The following is a 13,277-nucleotide window of genomic DNA, read 5'->3' as shown; positions in this document are numbered from 1 at the left end:
AACAAGCATCAAACAGAAAGCAACAGAATTACGGTAGAGAAAAAGTACAAATCAAACAAACACAGCTGATGAAGCAACTCAGTAAACAACAAGATCCTAAAAATTCTTTCATGTAATAATAATAACCTTCAAAGCCTCTAGACAGATTACTACATAGCTGCTTGCAAGGGGAGAACAGAGGCAGCACACAAGATTTTCTCCATTAGTTTTTGTTTTCATTTGAGAGCACCAAAGCATGCCAAGTCATAAAACCCCCAAAAATAAGTACAAAAAAACCTGGCAAGTCTGATCTTGTGCAGATAGAGGAAGAGGTCATTTAGAACATTGCTGAACCAAGAATACTGAAATGACATCTGAACACAACTAAGCTATCCAGTTTTAAAGCTGTCCAGACTCCTGAAGGAACTTGTGAGAATAAAAATTGACTGCAGATCCTGGAAACATGTGGATTTGCAATAGAGGCCACCTACAGAAAACTGAGAATTCCAATAAAAAAATCAGGCAAGCTATTTGATTGATAGTCCCCTCCCAAAAAATCCGGAGCACTGAAGAGACATAGGCAAAACAAAGAAATTCATATATACCACACATACATTGGATGTGACACAGCAATTCTGCTGTAGCACAGCTGAATAAGAATGTGTCTGCTCCAAAAAGCAGACTGAACAGGGCTAAAACAAAAGTTTCAGGAAAACAGAATATGATAAAATGTGACAAAAATGGAAGATAAATAATAGAGATGACTGGACTGCGTAAGTATGATAGAGAGCAACATTAAAATGCACAATGTTGTGCACCTGTAAGGCCATTCCAAAATAAAGTGCTGGAAAAGTTTCATCCATTATGACAGTGCTTAATGGATAAATCTTTGTGATCAAAAAAAATCTTATCAGAGGTTTTATTACAGCTAACTGTCACTAAAAATCAGCAGATTTAGGTGATGAGCAAGAATTCACTGTTTCAACCACATCATCCTCCAGTCAGCTGCACATCTCCTACAGGGACACTGATGTCAATCTGTCTTTTCTAACAATTCATCAGATTTTGTGAAATGCATGAAAATTTTATTGGAGCACTCCTACAAGTTCCAGAATCATTGCCAGGGAGAGGGACAAAAGGAAAAAAGGGACTACTCTGCTGCAGCCCAAATCCACTAGAGACTAGTTCAAAAAAACAGCTTAAATAGTCTGTCTTCTTTTTAAAGATCAGTCCCTTGAACACCTGAACGCTTCTGCATTCAAGCACCAGCAACACCATCAACTGTAAAAAGATCTGCCAAAAGGCAATTAAATTCTGGCATGTTGTTCCATGTTATGATAAACCTTATGAAAGGGGAGATTCAAAGTCCAAATTCTATCTTTAACAGTAGCTTATTTTAATTGGGGGTGAATGGGGGTCAATAGTCACTGGACAAGCCAGAGCCACTATGTTTGCTGCAATTTCTGTTTCTTTTCTGGGGTTAATTAATAGATAAGGTGAGCTCTGGTGCATTCAAAAGTCAATACTTTCCTCACTTTTAAAGAAAGGTAAGAACTAAGAAAAAAAGCTTTTCTTCTTTTCTTTTTGAAGGGGGGGCAGGGGTTAGTGGGGTTTTGTTTGTTTTAATTTTGTTTGTTTGGAGTTTTTTGTTTTGTTTTGGGCTTTTGTTTTGTTTTCTGATTGAACTCAGCAGGAAAACAAAACAAACCTCTCTAATACATACACATAGGAACATGAATACATGACAAAGCTAAATAAACTGGATATAATAACAACAAGCTCACTGGTTTTCCATGCTACAGCACTGTTCATCCTCACTTACTAAATGGGGTGCCTTGAAGAGCATAAAACTGTATCAGTGAAGGCCAGGTGGGAACTGTGCTCACCTGGATAAATCTGTTCTGGTCAGGTCAGCCATGAGCTACACTGCAAGCACTGAAGAAACCTGCATACGACAAACCAATGCCTAGGGTTTTTATCTGCTTGGAAAAGTAATTGCATTGCATCTTACTCTGCTTCTCCACAGTCAGACTGAACATGTAAAAATGAAGATATTCCTTCCAGTTCCCAGTTCTTGGTCATACTTGACCCAGTTCCCAATGCCATACCAAAATACCTGTGCCAGCACCCAAAGGAAGGTGCACTAGGGAGGAGAAGGGTGGCAACATACAGAGAAAAACTCTAGCCATGATTTCAGGGGCATCATTTCTCTCTCAAACGACTTTGAGAACTACAGGATGAACTTCTAAACCAGGTACACCCTGAGAAGTCAGACACAAGCAAGATTCCTACATGCATACAAAACAGAGCTAGTAACCATATAATTGCAGTCATTCACAAAGCAGTTTTGCACATTTCAGCTCCTGCACCGCCGGTACTTTGCCATGTATAAGTACAAGTTTTCCTAATATCCACGTGCCAGGGCAGACTCAAACAACTGACACATTTCCAGATAAGTGACAAGATAGGAGTGAGCAGAAAACACTCTATCATTCACCCTTCCACAGTGTCAGAGGCTCAGAGTAGAGTTAGTAAGTTGCTTTCTCCAGACATGCTACAAATGTATTTGAGCTGCAGCATCTCTTTAAAGATCTTGCCTTGCAAAATGTTCCCAGCTATAGACAGTGAAATACAAATTTCAGAAATCTGTCAAGATATGTCAAGATTCCACCAAGTTTGTCAGCTAAGAAGAAATACACTTGATTCCACCTTCGGCAAACACTGCCTGGGACTTATATTTGTATAATGTTTACTAAAAAGCAGCTGAAATAATACACAATTGAATAGTGCTGTCTGGGGGGAAAAGAAGTATTTAGACCATAAACAAACAGAATCAAATTACCCAGAAGTACACATGCCTTGCAGCAAGTACAAGAAACACCACAGCAAATAACATACATAAATATTCTTCAAGAGCATCTGGCAAAATTCACCATAATGAATTCAAAATATTCAAGCAATTATTTCCAGCCAACCACTTATTTCTTTCAGAACTGAGATCTTTAGCATTTCATTATGTTCTTTCCTGTCAAGGCATATTTCTTGGGTAGTTTGACTATTTTTTTCCCCCTGCCATTTGGCTAAGCAACTAAGTAACTTATTCAGTAAAGTAACTTCCAGACGACCTAGCAAATGGAATTGATTTGGATTAAATAGCAACAGATTATTTCAGTGGTTAAGTAGTCATGTGTATGCCAGCAACATAACACATCTCAAATACATTCCTCTAATCCTATTAAGTATGATTCTACTTATCTTTCACTAAACATCTATTTCATGGTCCATTTCTTCATACCTTCTAATCACAGCTCAGTTACAATGTCAAAAAATTTGGAATCTCAAACTGAAAAGCACATAGACTCACAGCACAGATAATTTTCTGAGTAAGAAGTACAGAAGGGACTTCTGTGGAATCACAAGTGTTTACAACTATAAGCATATTTACTGCTTTCCATCTTTTACATGACAGATTTGTTACAGCTGACAGCTTTCCCTTCTGGCCCTTTTAAAGAAGCACACACATCCCACAGACACACCATAACCCATAAAGTTGTCTCAGTAAGGCATAACAACTATTCTCCTGGGGGTTTTTGAGGGTGCAAGGGCAAGAGAAGCAAAGGGACAAGGAAAAAGGAAGGAAAAGGTGTGCATGCAGGAGAGGGAAACTATACAATTGATTTAAAGCTGGAGGGATTTAAACTCATCTAAACCAAAAGTCTTTTCCATTCCTCAGCTTTTGCTTGCTCAGATTTTGTTTATTTTTCTGACTCATTACTCAAAAATTTCCTAGATCCTAATCAAGCCTAACAATGCTTCAGAGGAAACACAACTCCAAAATGGGAAGGGGGAGAAAGTCTTATTTAGAAATTCTTCATAAGCCATTAAATGACAAAAACTCAGGATATCCTCCAGGAATGGTAAGAAAAATGCTACATAATAAATTTCAATATCCTTAAGTCATCAAAACATGACTCTGCTCTGAATTCTGGAAGTCAAGAGCTTAGATGATGACTGTTCATTATTACATTGCACTTTTGTTTCAAGTACCTCAGATTCTTCCAGCAGTGGACTTTAAAATAAATTTAGACTCAAGCCGCAAGTCTCACAGATGAGGAAATCCTTAAACATGCCAGCAAATCAGTGCCCAGCAAAGATACCTGGAGACACAAAGTACATCAAATACAGAGTCTCCCCCAAAGTCCCTGTTGTCAGAGAGCCTCCACAGGAAGGAGCTTTCTATTCCATTTTAAAAGATCACCTTGGCCAACACTAGGCTACACAAGTTCTAGTTCAACAAAGTAACATTTGCTCTTAGAATATCCTTTGCTCAATTAGGCTCAAGCTTGGGACAAGTAAAAATTTAAGTAAGGCTCTGCAAGTTGTTCACTAAAGATTGTCAGTCTTTTCTGAATGCGAGGCTGGGTTTAGAATTTGTGGTGCAAATTGTAATTGTGAAGACAGAGAAGATTGAAGGCTATCAGTTACATGAGGAAAAAGTTATGTGTGTGTATTAGCGTGGACACACTATGCTTGCTATCTATAGTAAGTGTCCATGTAGAATAGTCTTATTTCTTAGTTATCTATTTTAAATACATAGCTACATGAAGCATGATGCCATGACATCATATTATTGCTAAGTAGTCCCACCCTCTCCTGCTCCTCAGGAAACCCAACAAGAGAAGTGAAAATCTAAGCAATGTGACAATTTTATATCAACTGCTGTGGATAATGCCCAGCATTTCCATTTTTGTGCAAGACTGGAGAAGAAACACAATGCAGAACACAGGGCATTACAGCAGTTCCTCAAAAGTCCAGCACACTATCCTCACCCACTGTGACAGAGAAATCCTCCTTCCTTGCAGCAGCACTGTCACTTGTGCAGTTAAATCACTTTTGTGTTGCCAGTCAGCACCAAAGCCAAGCAAACACCAGCTTGTTTCTAAGAGGAATAATCAACAGTGCTGTCAACTGCACTTCAGTTTCCCGACAGATCACTGCAACACCCATGCAGGCTCTGTTCACTCTGGGAGCTTTCCACACTGGCAGATTTGCTGTGTCTGTAGCCACCAGCTGTCTCGTGCCATCCCAGTCAAAACCAGTAAAAAAAGAGCCATGTAGCTGTACTGACAGCTGGGGATATTACCAATGCAAGCACATCGTTCAGTGCTGCATGGCTGAAATGCCAGCTAATGATTTGGATTCAGCAATTACTCTTCATATCAGAGAAAATTACTAATACAAAACCAGTCTAGCAGCTTAATAGCTACATTCAATATCCTCAGCCATAAAACGAGGGGATTGAAGCCGAGACCTCTGGGAGATGTATTTAATTTTGAAAGAGAAAACAATAAATAGCTCATATGCTCTTCTAGGTTATAACATTTGCTGTTAATGACTGAGTGCTTGTGACAAACACAGGGGATTGCCAGTCAGTAGGGCCAGGTTAAAGCACTGCTTGCAGATTCCATTGTCTTTCAGGGCAGTAGCAACAGTCCCTGAGACAACTGAGGGTAGGAACTAAAGTCCCCAAATACCCTCTCCAAGACTGGTTGGTTTCCAACATACAATTTCACATGTGTGGGGACTAAACCAAAACCAGGGCTCCCATCACAGAATGGCATGAGGGAGAAGATGGAGAAGCATTTTTACAAGCTGGAATGCTTCTAGGTGAGTTCTTTTGCTCCCCAAATAAACCGAATAAGCATTTTTAAAAAATAAAAAGTAGAATTCACATTGAAGAGCTCCACTGAAGTATAAGGACCACAAGCAATTTAGTGAGAATTTTAACTGCTAGCATACTAAGTTTTAAATGGCTGTATATGAAAATGTTTTTCTTGTCACTTTCCCAGCCCCACTCAAATGTTGTCTCTTATCTTACCAGTCCAACACACTGCACAAAAACACGTACAAAGACAAAACCAACCTATCACTGAGAAAAACCAGCTACAACCTTGAATTGCAAGATGTATGAAGCACTGCACTGCTAGTTACACAAGAGCCATTTCATCCAGTCAGGTGAAACCTGGAAATACTCTCTTTCAAGAATATCAGCATTACAAGCACTGACATAGCTGTTTAGCAGTGTTGACATATTGCATTTCACACCATAAAACACAGCAAAAGCAAACAATTAAGTGCAATTACTATATGGCACAGAAAGATTAGGGAATTAGTAACAGCTCCAGCTGCACAATTTGTTGGAAAAGTATTTCGTCCATCCTAAGCACATTTGCAAAACATGATAAATAGAATATTAATGCAACACATAACTTACAAAATTAGTAATGCAATTTTTAGGCTGCTTGAATCAAGAAAAAGGCTGTCCCAATCTCAGACATTAAAGACCTTTGTGTTTACAAATCCACAGTAGGCTCTGCTTGAGAGCTTACACATGTGAAACAGATTAAGGGGCACCATGGTGGGGGTTAATGTCTCAAACTTTCTGCTGGCTACATCGTCAGCCCCCTGCTGCTATTTTCTGTCCCAAGTAAAGATTCAGCATCATATGCATTTCGACTCTCAGTTTTTGCTCTGTTTTAACAAGGTTTCATACATTAATCTTTACTGCAGTAACTCTAAAACAGGTATGACTTGTGTATAGCATACCCTGCAACATGAAACCACCATTCAGCTTTAATCCCAAGTGTCTACTGCTTTGGAAACAATGGGTCTGACACTTGATCAATTTTACAAGCAGACAAGAGAAAGGCTATCACCTAGAATTTTCAGTCGGGGGGCACGTCTCACAAGAGATGTTTTCTTGAAGATCCAAGTCCTAAAATTTTGAGTTCTTGTAGAAAAAAAGAAAAAATCTGTTTTAAATACAAAATAAAGCTCAGATCTACATACCTGTGTAAATTAAAAGCTTTAAAGAAGGAAAAGAATACTAAATGTTCACAGAGCCTTTCATATTTTAAAGCTCATTATTTTTATGATTTTTTTTTTCTTTTTTTTTGTTAGGGAACCTGACTCATGATCTCTGAATGCATACAGCTGCCAACACAGTGTGTAGGAAGAAAGTATTAGAGACAGCACATATCTGCACAGCAAGGCATTTGGAAACAAGGTCTGGACAAACGTTAAAAAAATAGGTTTGAGAACACAAAAAACTTTTTAAACAACTACTAATGTAACTGGCATGCAAAGATGATTGCTGTTCCAAACAACATTTTGAGATGCGACTGCAGGAAAAATAATCTATTTTATTGGGAACACAGTCCTTTATCTAGGCTCATTACCTCACTTCAGTGATATGTTCCAGAAGATTTCACAACAGATTAAGTAAAAGATGCTGCTGTTTCAAGAGATACCTTCCTCAAAAAATGTACACACACAGACACAACCCCTAAAACAAAAGTTCTCAATCTGACAAAAGAGAAAATATATTCATTAATATCAGGAGTACCTTTATGCATAGGAAAGCCAATAATGACACTGGGCAGCAGATATAAATTACCAGCACTAGCACAACAGTGACTTGCCAAAGCTGAGCCAGCAGGGTCTGCAGCTGGGAAGAAAGCAGCTCTCCCCAGGCCTCCCCTGCCTCAAGGAGAATTGCAAGATTGAGATGAGAATGAGCAAACACCTCCCTTGCAGACACCTTTCCCCACAGCAGCAGCAACCTCATCCCAGCCCTTTGTCTCTAGAGGGAAACAATTTTGATTTTGCCTAGACTACTGAGATCTCTGAAAAAAACCTTTAAGGACTACACAGACTTAGAGCAGATCACTTGGAAAGTTTAAGCACAATGCATAAGCTCCTAACATCCCATTCTGCCTAGAAGGAACTGGAGATCTGATACCTACATGCAAAAGAACAAAAGTGGAGACAGAATAGAATATTAAATGTCACAACAGGTACTAGTCAGGATTCTGCATTGCACACTGTGATACTGTGGAATTTTACCTTTGGTCAGAATTTTCCCCATTAAAACTAGGAGGAAGGAGAGAACAGAGGAAGAATTAAAAAAAAAAAAATCACATTAAAGATCTTGAAATGTTCCAGAGAACTCAACAGTCCCCAGAAAACTATTTTATTCTATCTAAAAAGAATGAGTAGGAATTTGCATGCAGTTCTACAGTTTTCATGTTATTTTAGGAATTCTGAGAAGATTGAAGCACCTTGGAGATTAGGCTCCTGAATCCAGATCTACTCCCAAGTACTGGAGTACCAACAATAAAGCAAGCTAGAAACAGCCATCTTTTGAACATCAAAAGATTTGCCTTAGAAGTCCCATATTTTTCAACATAAAAGTGTTATTACTTGCATTGCTCAGGATATCTCTACAGCCCAAGAATAACCAGAATACCTAAACAATTTCCACAGATTATGGTTCTAATTTCTGGCGACCAAAATAAATTAAAAAAACCCCACACCTTAATTCTAGCAACTGAACCAGCTGCAGTCTCCAACCAGAGCGTTAATAAGAGAATTATTTACCAAATTACACTTGTGCACACTCATGCAAGGCAAGGGTGTTGATCAGGTATTGCTGACAGAATACACAGAAAAACATTTGGCTGCACAGATGTTGCTGAATCTTTACAACTCCAAGTGAGATAGTAAATGGAGAAAACCCAGCTCAGTTCTCAGAATATGCAAGATCAGAGTGCAACACAAAAGAAATGCAGGACTAACCAAGTGATTATACTAATAAGCTGAATCGGTCAGACTCTGGAATTTAAATGACAGAGTCTCTTAATGGCTGCCCCTCAAAACAGAAAAGAACATTACAGAAGTTAAAGAAATCCAGTGGCTTAATCTAAGGGGCTTCCCAGTACTTTTTGCCAAATTATCAAGCAGCCTGTGTGAAACCCTAGGTATTACAGCCCTAGCTCTGTGTCTTGCTTCCATGAAAACCCCTTAGATGGCTGTCAGAAACCCAGGTGCTGTCTGTTCTACACATATGCTTATTTCCTTCAGCTAAAAATTCTACATTCTCTCTGTATTTACCTAATATGTAATTACACATCAGAAAAGTCACTTCAGCCTGACAAAACAATCATATTGCAATTCAGAGCACCCTCTTAGCTTGGTGATAAGAACATCTGCTTGAACCAGCAGAGGAGAGGAGGAATGAAAGTGGAAATTCTTTCCTGGGAATTCATGATGTGTTTTCAGCTGGAGAACCTCTCTGTTGGAATCCTGGATAAAACCCATGGTAACATGTCTCCTGACTCTTGATGTTCAGTTTAGAGTAACAAACAGGCTTTGAAACCATATGGCAAGAAGGAGAATTTCAGAGGACTGTCTGCTTATTGCATGGGGTGGAGCTGCAGCCTAGGTCAAAAAACGGCATTCTAAGTGCATTAAAATGCTTAATTTATTTTTAAATTTTTTTTAAGACATAAGAGCTACAACCCACCATTCCCAGAGTCCTTTTGGTGCCCATGGGCAAACACAGTGGCACAGACAAGGTCCACAGTTCCATGTCTGAGACTGAAAGGGTGCACAGTAGCCCAGTAGCGATGCCACTGCTGCATTCAGGTCTGTGCCCTGAGCATAGACCACAAAAGGACAGGCAATTCAGTGAAGCTACCTCCTTCTTCCTCCCAGCCCTAACCAACACAGGCAGTGACTAACCACAAATTAAGGCTGCACACTCAATGGCAAAAGTTGGCCATCCTATGACAGCAAATCCACAAAACAGCTTGATGAAGCATTAAAGTCACAGAATGCTCAAGGAAGCACTGGCAGTGGGGTAGCAAAACTATCTGCATGAACAAAGCCAACATTCTGATCTCAGGGATTCAGGAGATACTAGGAAGGACAAGACTTCCAAAGATATTGACAGATATATCTGCATGGAAAGTCGCATACCAAAGGTAAGAGAACCAAAGAAAATATTGTTCGGTAGCTATGCAGAGGCACTGCATGTTCTAACAGGGGCAGTATTGTTTGCTCTTTTCTGGAATACAACCTGATTCTCTAAAGGAGCTTATCCCTTCCAAAATCAGATTACAGTAAGGCAGAAAAGGCGATGGGGAAAATTCTTATTTGTGCTCAATTAGCATATCCTTATGCAACAACTCTATTAAGTCGTGAACTAATGATTTTTTGCCTTGTCTCAAGAGCTGATTTGCATGGAACACACACTCATCTTCTGCCATGCATTGGTAATAACTGAAAATACTAAAGGATCTGGAATTTTTTTTGAACAGAACCTGGTGGACTTTTCAGCTCTCAGTGCTCTACCTCGTTCTCCTGAAAAAAATGACAGAATTATAATCTTGCCACAAGTCCTACAAGGTCTGACCACAACTTAATAAGGTAGTTTCTCTCTATTCTCATTCAAGCTATGTGAGTTCCCAAGTTCAAGCTGAAGTTTTCCTTGAATTAATTCAGCTGGTAGTTCTAATTATTTTCTTATGATATGTTCAAGCAATACACTCTTGAAGGATTATCTCAAGAGAAAAACTAATTCCATAATCATAATACAAATTCTAGTTTATTGTATTTGACCTCTCAAGCGCTTCATGTAAGTCTCCTGATTATGACTTTTAGAGCATCCAGTAGTGTTTACAAACATTGTACATTACAAACAATGTTTACAAACTGCTATTGAACCACGAGATGTAGCCTTGTCTACAGGTGACAGAGTAGCAAATTATAATGAGCTTGTAAAGGAAATTCTGAAATGGCACATCAAGTGAGTGTTTTGCAGAACAGCAGATGCACAATCTTTGAACTCTAGAAAAACCCTCCAAGAGGTTACAAAGTTGCCTCCAAAGACTGAGGATGCAGTACAAACCAGTGGTTTGTGTAATAACCACTCTTACTGTCCACTCCTGTTAACTACATCATCCTCCTTTCTGGTCCTCCAGTAGCAGCTTTTTCCCATGAGATTCAAAATGCTTTATACAGAACATCACATCATAGCTCACTGTTGCAACAGTTTTAATTTCTGTACTCATCACTCACAAGACACACCCAATCGTGTCATCCTAACTTCTCCGGCAACTGGAGTTGTGCTTGTTTGTGGTTATTTCCACTCTCCTTCCACTGATATTCCTGCCACTGTAGCTCTGTTGAGAGCACAAACCAAAGTTGTCCCTTGCATCCCTCACACTGTGCCATAATGCAGGGCTTTTAACCCCTAAATCAGTCTCTTTATTCGAACCATTCATGTAAACATATGCCTTTAATGAGATCTATAATCACTAACGCATTCACACACTTAAAATGTGTCCCAGAAAAGTGTATGGCTAGTAATCATGAGAGCATTTCCCCACTGTTTTGTTGTTTCTCTAATTTCATGTGGATAATCTCCAAACATTTGAAGTTGTACCTCACATACTCCTACATGACAAATCAGCTAAGTAAATCTTCAACTCTTAGGCAAAACTTACTGTTCATTTAGAAATTGTCATAAAAAATAGAAACTTGACCATCAAAAAGTTTTGGTTTTTTCCTTTCTGGTAAATTATTTTGTCTGATATTGATTGACACCATAAGTGGCTCTGAAGTACTGCTTATCACTCACCACAACAACTGAAAGGTGCAACTCAAGTTACACATTAGTCTAACATACAGGGGAAGGAAATCACAGAAAAATTCCAAGAGAAGATGCTCATCAATATTTGCATAATACATAAATACAGATACTTACTTATATTTATACTGAATAAACCAAATATATTGCTAAAACATTTTACGTGAATCTCTGCACATCCAAAGCACTTCATAATCACCTTCATATATGCCTTGATCTCTCGTTTACTAGGGGTTTTCCAATATCTTATAACTTTTTCTTACCATAAAGATGACTTTTTAACAACTTGCAACTGTGATGGAACTGTAGGAACTGAAAAGTTTAAAAGTTGCATGCTATTTAAATTAGAAATTTAATGAGTGTCTTAAGTTGAAAACAAACCCCAGAAATCTAGTTCTTCCGAAAGGGACCAACTCCTTTGCATAAAGAATACAATTAACCTTTGCGGGCCTTTGATTGACTCTCGGTGCCCTCCAATAGATAACAGGGACGGTGAAACTGAACGAGCAGTATACTTTTACACGTTCCTCTAATTGTCATACACCTTTTAGCCTCCCTCCAACTGAGAATTTCTCCCTGAATCTCCCTCCCCGACTCCAAGGCAGGGCTGCAGTCCTCGCTCAGATTTCTTTCTATCCACATGATGATCCAGTAAACTCCTCCAGCACTCCACCCTGCCGACACACGCGGAGTTAAAATTAACTTGGTGGTTTGGGTTTGGTTACGAGCCGAAGATCCTCCCTTGTAGAGCAGCGGAGCGCTGAGCAGCCCCAGCAGCGAGCTCGGCTGCCGCCCAGCACCGCCGGGCTGCCACGGCAGAGCCTCACGAGGAAAACAAAACCCCGCCTCGGATAAAGGCTTTACTGTACTTACTACGGGCAAAAAACCCAACCCCGAATGAAAGGCATCTCATTATTCGCAGCTCGTTGAAATTCAAGCAGCCCTGCCCGCCTGTCCGAGACCCCCGGCTCGGTGCGGGTGCCCGGCTGGGAGCAGCCGCTGCCGGCGCCCCGGGGCGGGGAGCGCGGACCCCTCGGGAGAGCCACCGCCACGCAGGTGACGAGGGACCCGCGGCACCGAGCAGCTGCCCCGGCGCCAGCCGCGCTCCGCTCGCCCCGCAAAGAACCGCGCTAGCCCCGCCGAGCTCCGTCCGCCCCTGCCAAGTTCCCCGCCGACGGCAGAGCGGGGCGGCAGAGCCCGGGGCAGCGCTGCCGCCGCGGCGATCAACAGGCGCTCACAGACCCGTCCCTCCGTCCCTCGGTGGCTGCCGGCCGCCAGCTGCCCCTCGGCACGGTGGGGCGGGAGCTGCCCCGGGCACGGAGCCCCGCGGTGCCGCCGGGCGCGGAGCGCCGCGTACCTGCCGGGGATGGAGGAGCCCCGTCCCGTCCCGCCGCCGCTCCGCGCCGCTCCCGGCGCCCGCTCCGGCCACGGCCGCCCCGAAAGTTTCCTGACGTCAGCGCGGGCGGGCGGCACGGACCCCGCCTGCTGCCGGGCTGCCGCCGGGCCGGGCCGCCGCCGCTGCTCCCGGGCTCCCCCTGCCTCCCGCCGGCGCGGCAGAGCCCGGACAGCGCCAGGAAAGGGCGTGAAGAGTGGACAACAGTTCGGAAAGTGAGGAGCGCAAGGAGTAACTCTGCGATCCTCAGGGAAGCATCTTCCAAGGAAAAGACGATAGACAGTCTTGGTTAAAGATAGTCTTGGTTGAAGCTGCAATAAATGTGGTAGGGTACAGATGGGCAACCTCACTCTGACTTCGGAGAATGTCTGAAGCACGCAATACCCATTAAAATGTGCTTTAGAAACATGAGAA

At 41.4% G+C, this 13,277-nt stretch overlaps 1 protein-coding gene across 9 annotated transcripts in view; it reads right to left on the bottom strand.

Annotated features, from left to right (window-relative positions):
- Window positions 1–12,953, bottom strand: part of GULP1 (GULP PTB domain containing engulfment adaptor 1) — a 138,749-nt gene extending 125,796 nt beyond the window's left edge. For 6 of the 9 annotated variants that reach the window (XM_085065970.1, XM_085065975.1, XM_085065974.1 and 3 more), the window contains exon 1: window positions 12,828–12,943. The gene's annotated coding sequence lies outside the window, so the exon portion shown is untranslated. Of the gene's footprint in view, window positions 1–11,733; window positions 11,783–12,827 lie in introns of all 9 variants that reach the window. The other 3 variants (XM_085065973.1, XM_085065971.1, XM_085065972.1) reach the window with 3 other exon arrangements.
- Window positions 12,954–13,277: the final 324 nt, after the last annotated feature.

The sequence above is a fragment of the Lichenostomus cassidix genome, chromosome 7, assembly GCF_008360975.1.
Source record: "Lichenostomus cassidix isolate B80296 chromosome 7, HeHo_3.0, whole genome shotgun sequence".
Classification (NCBI taxonomy): domain Eukaryota; kingdom Metazoa; phylum Chordata; class Aves; order Passeriformes; family Meliphagidae; genus Lichenostomus; species Lichenostomus cassidix.
Note: the sequence above shows the minus strand (reverse complement) of the source record. Positions and strands in the feature narration are given on the sequence as shown.